Source organism: Ranitomeya variabilis, chromosome 2, assembly GCF_051348905.1.
Source record: "Ranitomeya variabilis isolate aRanVar5 chromosome 2, aRanVar5.hap1, whole genome shotgun sequence".
Lineage (NCBI taxonomy): Eukaryota > Metazoa > Chordata > Amphibia > Anura > Dendrobatidae > Ranitomeya > Ranitomeya variabilis.
The window spans coordinates 1,002,091,508-1,002,105,305 of NC_135233.1; the positions used below are offsets into that span (position 1 = coordinate 1,002,091,508).

The 13,798-nt window shown below is 46.2% G+C and overlaps 1 protein-coding gene across 1 annotated transcript in view; it reads left to right on the forward strand.

Moving 5' to 3' along the window:
• Nucleotides 1–13,680: 13,680 nt before the first annotated feature.
• RASA2 (RAS p21 protein activator 2) overlaps nucleotides 13,681–13,798 on the forward strand; it is a 145,897-nt gene continuing 145,779 nt past the window's right edge. The window contains exon 1 of the mRNA XM_077291194.1: nucleotides 13,681–13,798. This exon is cut by the window's right edge and continues 119 nt beyond it. The gene's annotated coding sequence lies outside the window, so the exon portion shown is untranslated.

Sequence of the window (13,798 nt, forward strand, 5' to 3'; positions counted from 1 at the left end):
GTGCCGGCCGGCATATCTCGGCGGTGCACTGGGCATGCTCCCACAATTTTCTTCCCGGAACAAGATGCAGAGGGCAGGGGAACAGAGCCAGAGGGACCGGGGGATGCCAGAGGCTCCATAGGGACTTGGGGGACCCCATTTCTCTCTCTTCTGATGTGCTAGATCATACCAGAAGAGAGAAAAATAAATGGGAAATCTGACTTTTCTTTTGCGTTTGCCGTTATTCAGTGAATGACGGCAATCGCAACAATGAGGATGGTAAAAACTGACCCGAATCATGTTCTCTGGGGTTTCAGCTAACCCCAGTAACTGAGACCGTGGACATTTTCTGATGCTGGGGGGAACTATAACCTTATTTCTCTGCGCCATGAAAAAGCGGCGCTGAGGAATAAGTACCCTTAACTGCCACCGTTAAAATGCGTATCGGCAGTCGTTAAGGGGTTAAATAGTACAAAATCACTAATCCAATGAAAAGAGCTTAGTGCCTCACACATAAAGAGAAGCATACAAAACTCATCAGGCAGTGGACTAGTGGTTCAGTAGTAGAGAGTAGTGATGAGCGAATATACTCATTACTTGAGATTTCCCAAGCACGCTTGGTGGTCCTCCGAGTATTTTTTAGTACTCAGAGATTTAGTTTTTCTTGCCGCAGCTGGATGATTTACATCTGTTAGCCAGCTTAAGTACATGTGGAGATTCCCTAGCAACCAGTCAACCCCCACATGTACTTATGCTGGCTAACAGGTGTAAAACATTCAGCTGCAGCGATGAAAACTAAATCTCCGAGCACTAAAAAATACTCGAAATCTCAATAATCTACAATAATCATACAATTTAATATAGAATTAGATGACAATGAACCTTTTTGATATGTGTATGCGTTCCAAAGATGCAAAAAACTATATTCGGCCAGAATGCTCAGAGGGCGGAAAGTAAGGGAGTGCGCCCAGTTTCAATATGCGATTAACTGGTTTTTGGGACCATAATTTCATTACATAGTGCATATCATGATCAGAGACACACCACTAAAGTCACTTAACAGTATTTCTGCATATATCAAATGTAGCATAAAGACCAATAAAAGCCTTAATTAACAAGGATTAATATGTAGATACAATGTAGTTATTGGGCCTATATAGTTTATTATGTGATTACATACAGTTCACATGAATTATAATCTTGTTAACATGAAATTGTTGTGACCACAATATCGATAAACAGTATACACTATTTATTATTATATAGTTATAAATAGTTACAATATAAACAATAATAATTGATGCAAAAATAAAAAGACTCCAGCTCCACGAACTGTGATTCTTTATTCACATAACAAATTCAAAGGACATACACAGTCAGCGAAATTCACAGGACCCGCAGCAATGTGTATGTGAATAAAGAATCACAGTTTCCATGACCTGACACGGCAGATTCAGGGCTCCGAACACCCTCAAGATGCAATCATGGTGAGCTGGACTTTATTTTAACAATAACTGATATATGGTACCCAGATGCTCATTATTAATTTATTTTGCTTTTTAATGATATACCGGCGTGAATAGTGAAAAAGCAGAAGACGAAAAAGAGAGCTATAAAGGAAACAACCACAACAAGGGTAAGTTCACACTAGGGTTTTTTTTCTGCAGCAAAATCTGATCTCTTGGCAGGAAAGAAGCTGCAGAAAAAAGGTTTTCCTTGTTTTTTGCTGCGTTTTCTTCTGCGGTTTTGGAAGCCTAGAATTGTCTCTTGTGCATGCTGATAAAGTTTAGTGTTGAAAAAAGTCCTATTCTATAGAATCAGGTTTTGGCACAATAGAATGCAGCAAAACCTGATACCTGCGTTCTTTCACCACCTATTCATTTCAATTGGTGAAAAACGCTGAAAAACCACTGAAACAAGTGTGCAAAAAAACATGCAAAGGATATGTGTGCATGAGATTTCTGAAATCTCATAGACTTTGCTGGTACTGTAAAATGCAGCTGAAAATCTGCATTAAAAAAATGCTGCAAAAATGCCTTGTGTGAACTTATTAGATGGTGCCCTCGGTTATGGTATAATTGTCTAATATTAACCCATTTCTGCCATTGGATGGGATAGTACGTCCGATGGCAGATCCCCTGCTTTGGTGCGGGATCTGGCGGTGAGCCCACATCAAAGCCGGGACATGTCAGCTGTTTTGTACAGCTGACATGTGCCCGCAATAGGTGCGGGCAGAATCGCGATCCACCCGCCGCTATTAACTAGTTAAATGCCACTGTCAAATGCTGACAGCGGCATTTAACAAGCGCTTCCAGCCATCGGGCCGAAAAACCAGGCACCGGTGACCACCCGTCACGTGATCGGGGGTCATCGGTGCGTTGGCATAACAATCAGAGGTCTTCTGAAGACCTCTATTGTTGTTGATGCCAGATTGCTGTGAGCACCACCCTGTGGTCGGCGCCCATAGCAATGCAGTAAATCTACTACATAGGAGCGATCTGAGCATCGCCTCTACGTAGCAGAGCCGATCAGGCTATGACAGCTTCTAGCCTCCCATAGAGGCTATTGAAGTATGGCAAAAGTAAAAAAACAAATGCTTTAAAAAAATGTGAAAAAAAAGTTACAAAAAAAGTTTAACCCCTTAGTGACGGAGCCACATTTTTTTAAATCTGATCAGTGTCACTTTATGTGGTAATAACTCTGGAACACTTCAACAAAGCCCAGTGATTTTGAGATTGTTTTTTCGTGACACATTATACTTTATGATAATGGTAGATTTAGGTTGATATAGTTTGTGTTTATTTGTAAAAAATATCAGAAATTTGAAAAAAATGAAAAAAAATTTGCAATTTTCAAACTTTGAATGATTATCCCTTTAATTCAGATAGTCATACCACAGCAAAACATTAATAAATAACATTTCCCACACGTCTGCTTTACATCAGCACCATTTGCAAAATGTTACTTTATTTTGTTAGCATTTTAGGAGGTTTAAAAATGTAGCAGCAATTTAAATTTTTTTCAAGGAAATTTACAAAATGTATTTTTTTAGGGACCTATCCATGTTTGAAGTGAATTGGGGGGTCCTATATATAGGGAAACCCCCACAAGTGATACTATTTTAAAAACATCACCCCCTGACATATTGAAAACTGCAGTCAGGTAGTTAGTTAACCTTTCAGGTGATTTTCAGGAATTAATGCAAAGTGGCATGAGAAAAATGAAAATGTGTATTTTTACCACCTAAATGTCACTAACTTCTGAACAGATTACTACAGCCGTCAGACTCTAAGGCCGCTATTTGGTCGTGAATTGACATGGCAAACATCAGGACCACACAATCATGATCTGAGACCACCAATTGGGATAAAGAGGAAGCCCCCACACTCTGTTAACCATTTATGATGTAGTCACTACTGACAGCAGCATCTAAGGGGTTAAATAGATTTGGATGGTGCAAACACTGATCATGGCTGATGCAGCAAGTTGTCAGCTATAGTGTCCAGTCGACAGCTGCTGGATTGTCACCTGTATGGGGATATAAGTCTCTTATATCTCAGGTCAGTTAAAAGGCGTATTGGGGTCACTCTTTCGCCCCATTCAAAATAAAACAATAAAAAAAAATTCAAATATACACATATTTGGTATTGCCGCGTTCAGAATCGCCCGATCTATAAAAAAAAAAAAGGATTAACCTGATCACTAAACGGCGTGGCGAGAAATGTGAATAGCGTAATGGCTTGTGAAATCTATGAAAACACAGTTGGTTACGACCTTCCTATAAATGCAGGCTTTACCATGTTATTAGCCATAGGTAAGTGTACACACTAGGCAGTCAGGTCAGGGACCCATCCAATCCATGAGATTACCTTGACGGTGGTGGATGGGCTCACATTTTTTGGCCAAATCTTGTGCTAAGCATCTCATGTGTTTTTCATAGATTTCACAAGCCATTATGCTATTCACATTTCATGTATCACACATTCCCTTGCTTTAGTACAATTGAGTGCAGCCATTCATCTATTTGCTTAGAATTTTTAAACACATATCTTTATAAGTTGTGTGATTTAGGGTGACCAAATTGCCTCCCTTGTCGAATGCCTTGAAGATTAGTTCTTTGTTCACAGATAAAGCATCCAAGTCTTCTCTCTCGAAATAAGATAAAGTAATGAATTTTTCCTCTGTTTCAGAGAGACCAATTTTTTCAAGTCAGCTGTAACTAATTTAGTAAAGATATCCACACTCGTATTGTCTGACACCAGACGGGCTAAGAATTTACCGGCAGGTATTTGCTAACTGCCTGCTCTGCAGTCTGATGATCTGTTCCAACTCTGAGTGGTCAGGAGCGCTCCGGACAGCGATTCTCCTGCTCCCGGTGACATCACTTTGACAGACCAGAGTCTTGTCTTCCTATCTGCTCTGTTGACGGGGTGTTACTGACCACATCATGCTGATTGACAACCAACTCCCCACTGCAATAGGCTATGTCAGCTGTCAATCACCGTAATGCTGTCAGTGACGCCGCGTTCACAGCGCAGAATGGGAGAAGCTGCTCTGTTGACGTGTGGTCGAATTAAGCTGTCGAAACTCGACCTGAGTCTGAACAGATCGTCACAGGGCAGAATGGGCAGGTAGTTAGTGACCACCTGCTGGTAACGTCTTGGCCCTGTAGCCAAAAAACTAACGTTCCAGATAACCCCTGGGGCACAATGGCAAAGGGCAAAAAAAGTCATCCCTTTTTTATTTTTCTGCTGACATGAGGGCTTGTTTTTAGAGGGACAAGTCGTAGTTTTGTGTATCATAAATAACCCTTAAAAGTAGTAAATTTTATTAAATATATTTTAAAAATTCCACTTCCCAGTGAAAACAGAAATAATTGTAACGGACCCACTACGTGCACCTGTCCTGATAGCCTGACCCTACACTTTCCTATTATCCCTTCCTAGCCTGTGGAGGTTGGCACCCTGATAGATGTTTTTGGCGCCCCCACTCCGCGACGGCTATCGCCTGCTAGCCCTATAGAGTTACTAACCAGCTAAAGGCGAGAAAACAAAAAGCAATAAAACATAAACATAAACATCCAGCCAGGATCCTTATGCCTAACCTAGGTCTGTCCCGGCATCAGGGCACCTGCATCATTGACCTCCGGTTCATCATATCTGTATGTGCCCCCTGAGGAACCGTATGACGGGGAAACGCGTCGGGGCGTCTGTTGACTAACAGCTAAGTGTTCGGTTATCCTTGGGGGGATGGTATCTCCTTTACTGGCTGTTTTCTGTCAAATTTTTGTTTTGTTTTAGTCCAGTGCTCCATGCATTAATATAGACACTGACCATTGCCCATTATCTGTAGGCATTTGCTTATCACTTTATTCTATGCGCTGTTAGGCGTAAGGATCCTGGCTGGATGTTTATGCAACTATCTATTACAACTGTAGTTACACTGCCAGCAAGTTGGTCATGCATGGGCTTCAGTAAATCTGGACTGAACCAGGTCATTTGTATTTATGCTTTTTTCCTCCCATGTTTGTTGCATTGTTATATGGGCTCATCTGAGTCACTGTGTGACTAAATGACTAAATATGCATGTTGAGTGACATTAACTACTGTCCTGTGTGGGACATTATCAAGGGAGGTCATTTAGCATAAGTTGTGCACTTAGTTTCTTTTTGCCCTTCCTTCATCTCTTTTATTGCTTTTTGTTTTCTCGCCTTTAGCTGGTTAGTAACTCTATAGGGCTAGCAGGCGATAGCCGTCGCGGAGTGGGGGCGCCAAAAACATCTATCAGGGTGCCAACCTCCACAGGCTAGGAAGGGATAGTAGGAAAGTGTAGGGTCAGGCTATCAGGACAGGTGCACGTAGTGGGTCCGTTACAATTATTTCTGTTTTCACTGGGAAGTGGAATTTTTAAAATATATTTAATAAAATTTACTACTTTTAAGGGTTATTTATGATACACACTTTGATTTTCCCTTTGATATATTACTTTACTGTATGTTTCTACAAGTCGTAGTTTTGAATGACGCCATTCATTTTACCATACAATATACTGAGAAAAGGGGAAAAATTCCAATTGTAGTGAAATGACAAAAACAACTCGATTCTGTCATTTATTTGCTGTTTTTTGTTCTTACAGTATTCTGTGGCACAAATTAATATGTCAACACAATTTTCTAGGCTCCTAGGCCAGTACAATTATGGTGATACCAAAAGTTGGAGGGGGAAGGTATGTGAATTTTTATCATTTTTTTTTTTTTTCAAACTTTTCAGACAGAAAAGATGCTACAAATAAGCCGGATTACTTACCGGTAATGCTCTTTTAATGAGTCCACGACAGCACCGCACATGAGAGAGAGGGATCCGCCCATAGGAACAGGAAACCTACAGAATAAAAGGAGGCGGTCCCCTCTCCTCCTCAGTTTAGTTTACAGAGTATAAAAAGGGAACCGCAAAAGCTTTAGTATTAACTCATATTCAGCAATATAAATGTCTTAAACTCTATACAACCATTATTTGTGAGCTTAAAAGAAAGAAACTGTGCATAATTAGGGAGGGTAGTAAATGGGTGCTGTCGTGGACTCATTAAAAGAGCATTACCGGTAAGTAATCCGGCTTTTTACCCTTCGCCGCGACAGCACCCCACATGAGAGATTTTCAGAGAGTCATTATCTGGGTGGGATTATTGTACTAAGAGCAGCTCTACCAAAGGTCAGAAGATGTAAATAGATCAAGTCTATAATGGTTGTAAAAAGTAGAAGGTGTTGACCAGGTTGCGGCCTTACATATTAAATGGATCGGTACATCTGGTTGTTCCGCCCAGGAGGAAGCCATGGCTCGTGTTGAATGTGCTTTTATACCCACTGGAGGAATCTCGCCTTTTGATGTATAGGCCAAGCACATGGCTTCTCTGATCTACCGAGATATGGTAGCTCTTGTGACCCCATTTCCTTTCTTGTGGCCCTGAAAGGAGACAAACAGAGCCCTACTCTGCCTCCATGTCTGAGACCTTTCTATATAGGTCAGGATGGCTCTTCTGACATCTAAGGTGTGGAACTTATGTTGTTCTGGAGTTACAGGGGAATCAAAAAAGGAAGGGAGAAAAATTTCCTGTGATCTGTGGTAGGTGGATGCCACCTTAGGGAGGTATGAGGGGTCTGGTTTTAGGACTATTCGATCTTGAAATATTAGTAAGAAAGGTGGGTCTACTGATAGGGCCTGGATGTCGCTAACCCTTCTAGCTGAGGTTAGGGCTACCAATAGGGCTACTTTATATGTTAGGACATTTAGAGGTATGGAATCTAGTGGCTCAAATGGGGAGCCGATTAAGGCCTCCAGTACTAGATTTAAATCCCACGGAGGTAGACGGGGAATATGGACCGGGTTACTACGTTCACAAGACTATAAATCTGGAGATCCACCTATTAGCTGCTATATTGCATCCATATAGGGCTCCTAATGCTGAGACCTGAACTCTCAAGGTGTTTACCGATAACCCTAATTCTCAGCCTTTTTGTAAGAAGAATAGGGTAGGTAATAGAATAGGTGTCACCGGAACTTGCTTAGTGAACGGTGCTGTATAAAAATGTAAGAATTTATTCCATACCCTACTATATATTAGGGTCGTAGATCTTTTTCTACTCAGTAAAAGGGTGTTTACTAGTTTCACTGAAAACCCCCTTGAACTTAATAGTTGCTTCTCAAATTCCACGCCGTCAAGTGAAGACCTTTCACTTGCGGGTGGAAAAAGGGGCCCTGGAACAGCAGCTCCTTGTCTGATGGAAGAATCCATGGGTCGCATAGACACATGGTCTGGAAACAAGAGAACCATGGTCTTCTTGGCCAAAAGGGTGCAATGAGGATTACTCTTGCTTGTTCCCTCCTGATTTTCCTGATCACTAGTGGAATCAGAGACATCGGAGGAAAGGCGTATGCCAGTTTGAACTTCCAAGGATGGTGAAGAGAGTCCAACATGTCTGGATGATCCATGAAGTTCAGGGAAGCGAACCTTTTTACTTGTCTGTTGTCTCTTGTGGCAAACAAATCTATTTTTGGTATACCCCATGCTCTTGTTATTCTGAATATGGTTCTGTTTAAGGTCCATTCCTCTTGGCGTAACATGTTTCGACTGAGGTAGTCTGCTTTGATGTTTTCTACACCTCTGATGTGTAGGGCTGTTAGAGATGCGAGATGAGTCACTGCTAGCTGGAAGATGTCTGCTGCTATGGTAATCAGACTTCCTGACCGTGTACCACCTTGACGGTTCACATATGCCACTGTGCTGGAATTGTCCGAGAAAACCCTTACATGTGCTCCTTGAATCTGTGGAAGAAAATGATTTAAGGCATATTCTACCGCTCTTAACTCTTTCCAATTGGAAGAACATGTTAATTCTGCCTGGTCCCAAGTATCTTGGGCCAGATTATCCTCCATATGTGCACCCCACTCCATAGGGCTGGCGTCGGTAGTAATTATCTTAGACGGGTCTATTATCCATGGTACACCCTTTGAAAGGTGCTCCATATCTAGCCACCAGGATAGGGATTCTATGACATCTCTGGAAAGAGTTAGTTTACTTTCCAGATGTCCTTCTTTTCCCTGAGCCGACAATACCTCATACTGTAATTGACGGGTATGAAATTGTGACCACGGTACAGCTGGAATACACGAGGATAATGATCCCAGTAAGGACATAGCTTTCAGTGTCATGTGTGGGTTTTCCATTGCCTCGGACACTTTTGATTGTATAGTCACTCTTTTTGACTGTGGGAGGAAGCATTTCTGACTTACGGAGTCTAGCTGGATTCCTAGAAATGTTTGAACGGTTTCTGGATTCAGCCTGGACTTTTCGAAGTTGACGATCCAACCTAACTCCTGTAGGGACGAGATCGTATTTGATAATCGAATCTTACATTGAAGTATAGAATTTCCTATTACTAGAAAATCATCTAGGTAGGGTATTATCAAAGTGTCAGATATGTTTATGAGGGCACCACTGTATATAGAAAGGGATACACCCTTATCAAAGGGTCCCGTTGGTGTAGATGACTTCTAATATCACTTTTGTGAAGATGCGGGGAGCCATAGAAAGCCCAAAGGGCATTGCTACGTATTGAAAGTGACGAACCTGTCCTGCCAGGATGACTGCTACCCTTAGGTACTGCTGGTGCTCGGCATGTATGGGAAGATGATAGTAGGCATCTTTTAGGTCTATCCCGGCCATGACACATCTAGGGAACAAAAGTTTGATGGTAGAACTAATGGATTCCATTTAAAAAGTATGATTACGCAAAAAGGAATTACATTTTTTGAGATTTATGATGGTTCTGAATGAACCATCTGGTTTATTGATCAAGAATAAAGGGGAATAGAACCCTCTTCCTTCTTGATCCAGGGGAACCTCTATTAGGACTCTTTTAGATAAAAGAGATAGGATCTCTGATTCCAGAGGCCCTTTGTTGCTCCCGTCCTTTTGGTGATGTTACTACAAAAGAATCCCAAGGGATTCGATCAAACTCCAATTTTAGACTGTATTGTATAATTTCCAGAATCCATTGGCTAGATGTTATTTGTTCCCATTTGGGAAAGAAAAATTTTAATCTGCCACCCACTTCATGGTCAGCGGTATTTGTTACGCTTTGGATTATAGGATCCGCTAAACAAAGCACCTTTTTGTTTTGGATCTTTCGTCTCCCATCGCTCCCTTTGCTCAAACAGTTTGTTTCTGGTAAAGGGGCGTCTTCTGAAGGCTCTCCTGTAAGATGGAAGAGATTGATTAGGGAAGCCTTTTTTTCTTTCTCCTGCTTTATTCAGGAGTTCATCCAATGTTTTCCCAAAAAGGAACTCACCCTGGCAGGGGATCGCACAAAGTTTTGCTTTTGCCTGTGCGTCCCCTTTCCAGTTTTTCAACCAGAGTGCTCGCCAGGCTGTGTTCACTAGGCCGGATGATCTGGCTGCTAGGCGTAGCGAATCCACAGAGGCATCTGCAAGGAATGCTATCGCTTCTTTATTTAGAGGGATTTTCTGCAAGATTGACTCTCTCGAAGTTCTACCTCTAATTTGTTCCTCCAGCTGTTCCATCCACACTAGTAGCGACCTTGCAGTACAGGTACTAGATATAGCGGGCCTGAATGCCCCCGTGTTAGCCTCCCACGATCTCTTTAGTAAGGCTTCTGCTTTACGGTCTAACGGGTCTGTCAGGACCCCTGAATCCTCAACGGTAAGACCGATTGTTTAGACGTGGAAGCGACTGCGGCGTCAACCTTTGACCAGGAATTTAGTTCCTCATCGCTGAAGGGATAGCGTCTCTTAGAGGATGATGGTAGGAAACCTCTTGTATTTTGCTTATCCCATTCTGTTTTAATTATTTCCTTAATAGTGGGTATGGCGGGGAAGGATCTACGTTTTTTCTGTCCTAACCCCGCAAACATGATGTCTTGAGCTGATTTTTTCCCTTTCTCGTCTGGGCACCCCATTGTGCTCCTGACAGATTTTACTAAATTGTCTACACTGCTGTTAGGTAGACAAAGCCCCTCTTCATTCTCGGATGAACTAGGCTGGGATCCAGACTCGTCCGAGGATCTATGTACATCCTCTGATCCTGAGCTTGCTGGAGATCGGGACCTGCTTGGTTGACGGGTACTGGTGCTACTTGTATGCGCCAAACCCTGCATTTCTTCCCGGATTATGGCTCTAACATCAGACAGAGTCATTATATTCTCCTGCCGTAAGGTTAGCATGATACATTCTGAGCATAGCCTTTTGGTATAAGAATCCGAAAGGGGCTGCGTACATAAGGCACATTCCTTGTGCTTGGACTTGTGAGTCCTTTTCTTAGTCTAGAGGAAAGGGATACAGGAGGAACATATATCAGCATATAGGAAGAGGCTTTTTTAAAAACTCACCCAGTGAAGCTGACAGGTACCGGTTCTGGAGGCGGATTTTTTGGCAAGTGATCCTTCTGTTTGGTGGTAGATCTCTTTTCTGGAGGTCGACCACCACTTTTAGTGCTGCTCCTAGCGCTTCTCTCCTTGCTGGGAGAACGCTGTTCTGCTGCAGGCAGGTGTGCTTCGTCGACCGGTGAAGCCATCTCATACACACCGGTCCGATGCCAGCGCTGCTTTTTAAAACTGGCGCCGAATCTTCTGCCTCCCCGGACCCAACCCGGAAGTGCTCCGGCGACTTCCGGGTTAGACGCGCCGCTCTCTCACCATGCGGCGGCTGTGGATATTAAGCCGGCCGCTGCAGCGCGCGCGTCCTCATGGAGCCGGGCGGACCAGCGGTGACCGGACCCGGACCATGGATGGCTGGCCAGACGAGGGGGGAGGCTGCAAGCAGGGGCTCCCCCGCCACTGCTTCTGGAACCGCAGCCCCTGCCGTTCCCACAGATACCGACACAGGCGGGTGCATGGCCCAGGGATCCTCTTCATCTGTAGGTAAGCAGGGATTCCTATAGGAACAGGAAACCTAAACTGAGGAGAAGGGACCGCCTCCTTTTATTTTGTAGGTCTCCTGTTCCTATGGGCGGATCCCTCTCTCTCATGTGGGGTGCTGTCGTGGCGAAGGGTAAATTATGCAATACTGATAAATTCAGCACATATAACGGCAACACAAGGAAAGTGGATGAGATTTATAGACATCTCATGCTCATTGTGCGTTGACCTGCGACGCGCGTTTCAAATCCGCAACATGTGAATTTCTCTTGCGGTGACACTGAGTTTTCTGTGCGAATTGTACCCATAGACTTGCATCAGATGCGGAAAATCTGCAAGTAAAAAACGTATATGATCCGCACATGACAGTAGCAATAACGTTTTGGTAACGCCAAATTCCAGGAAGTGTCAAAAACAAAACGCTTTAATTAAAACATGTCACACCAACAAGACACAACTACCACAGCATGAAAAAGGTGATAAAAACGCATGTAAAAAAACCCCGCACGTAACTGAATTTTACCTAAAAAGTGCAGAAAATCTGCAACATCAAAACCTCACTAAATCCTTCGATGTGGGAACGTGGCCTTAAAATGTGACAAATGATAAATTCAGCAAAACCGGTGACTCCGACGAACCCGTGCCCGATTCCCAGACACAGCAGGAGGTCTCTCACATTGAAGTCGCGGTCCCTTGTGGCTGCGATGCCGTGATTTGTGGCAAATCTATCAAAGTGCAGCGCGCTGCCCGACTATCCCAACGCATTTCTATCTAGAAATGGTTTCCCCGCTTTATACGCGACGTTTACATAAGGTGACTGATAAATGTTGGGAAAGCACCAGGGACCGCATCTTCTGAGGGGCTCAGGGGAAGGGAGACAGACCACTAAGAAATGGTATAATGGTGGCGGCTGTTAGAAATGAGTCTGATGAAAAAATAACAAAGTGCAGCAAAATTTAGGCACAAAGTAATTTTCCCAAAAAAACATCAGCACCCCCCACCCCTAAAAAAAAAAAAAGTAAAAACTGATTGAAACCCAAGGTGCGTAAACCAATAACTGGCGCAGTGTGAACAGTAACTCCAGAGGTCCATAGTACAGAGCTGTAATGTGACCCCGTACAGTCACTGAGGAGAGCTGCCATTTATTCAGAGCCAGTGTGTGACACATACATATACAGCACCGGCTGACACAACTGTGCGACATTGCACAGCGCCGGGGCAGCAGGGAGCGCCGGGGCAGCAGGGAGCGCGGCCAGAGCGCCGGGGCAGCAGGGTGCGCGGCCTGAGCGCCGGGGCAGCAGGGTGCGCGGCCTGAGCGCCGGGGCAGCAGGGTGCGCGGCCTGAGCGCCGGGGCAGCAGGGTGCGCGGCCTGAGCGCCGGGGCAGCAGGGTGCGCGGCCTGAGCGCCGGGGCAGCAGGGAGCGCGGCCTGAGCGCCGGGGCAGCAGGGAGCGCGGCCTGAGCGCCCGGCCTGAGCGCAGGGGCAGCAGGGAGCGCGGCCTGAGCGCAGGGGCAGCAGGGAGCGCGGCCTGAGCGCCGGGGCAGCAGGGTGCGCGGCCTGAGCGCCGGGGCAGCAGGGTGCGCGGCCTGAGCGCCGGGGCAGCAGGGAGCGCGGCCTGAGCGCCGGGGCAGCAGGGAGCGCGGCCTGAGCGCCGGGGCAGCAGGGAGCGCGGCCTGAGCGCCGGGGCAGCAGGGAGCGCAGGGGCAGCAGGGAACGCGGCCAGAGCGCCGGGGCAGCAGGGAGCGCGGCCGGAGCGCAGGGGCAGCAGGGTGCGCGGCCTGAGCGCCGGGGCAGCAGGGTGCGCGGCCTGAGCGCCGGGGCAGCAGGGTGCGCGGCCTGAGCGCCGGGGCAGCAGGGAGCGCGGCCTGAGCGCCGGGGCAGCAGGGAGCGCGGCCTGAGCGCCCGGCCTGAGCGCAGGGGCAGCAGGGAGCGCGGCCTGAGCGCAGGGGCAGCAGGGAGCGCGGCCTGAGCGCCGGGGCAGCAGGGAGCGCGGCCTGAGCGCCGGGGCAGCAGGGAGCGCGGCCTGAGCGCCGGGGCAGCAGGGAGCGCAGGGGCAGCAGGGAACGCGGCCAGAGCGCCGGGGCAGCAGGGAGCGCGGCCGGAGCGCAGGGGCAGCAGGGAGCGCGGCCGGAGCGCAGGGGCAGCAGGGAGCGCGGCCGGAGCGCAGGGGCAGCAGGGAGCGCGGCCAGAGCGCCACCTCGCACCCACACACTGACCGAGGACGCTGCCGCACTGCTGACTGATCCCTGCTCCCGACACAGCCCCGCCCTCTGCAGTGACGTTCCCTCGCTACTCTGTAGTCTCGGGCAGCCCCAGGTATTACTCCGCGGCGGGCTGCCTCTCTTGTCATACGAAGCTAAAGTAGTTCGGCTGGCGGAAGAGCACGGGCAGC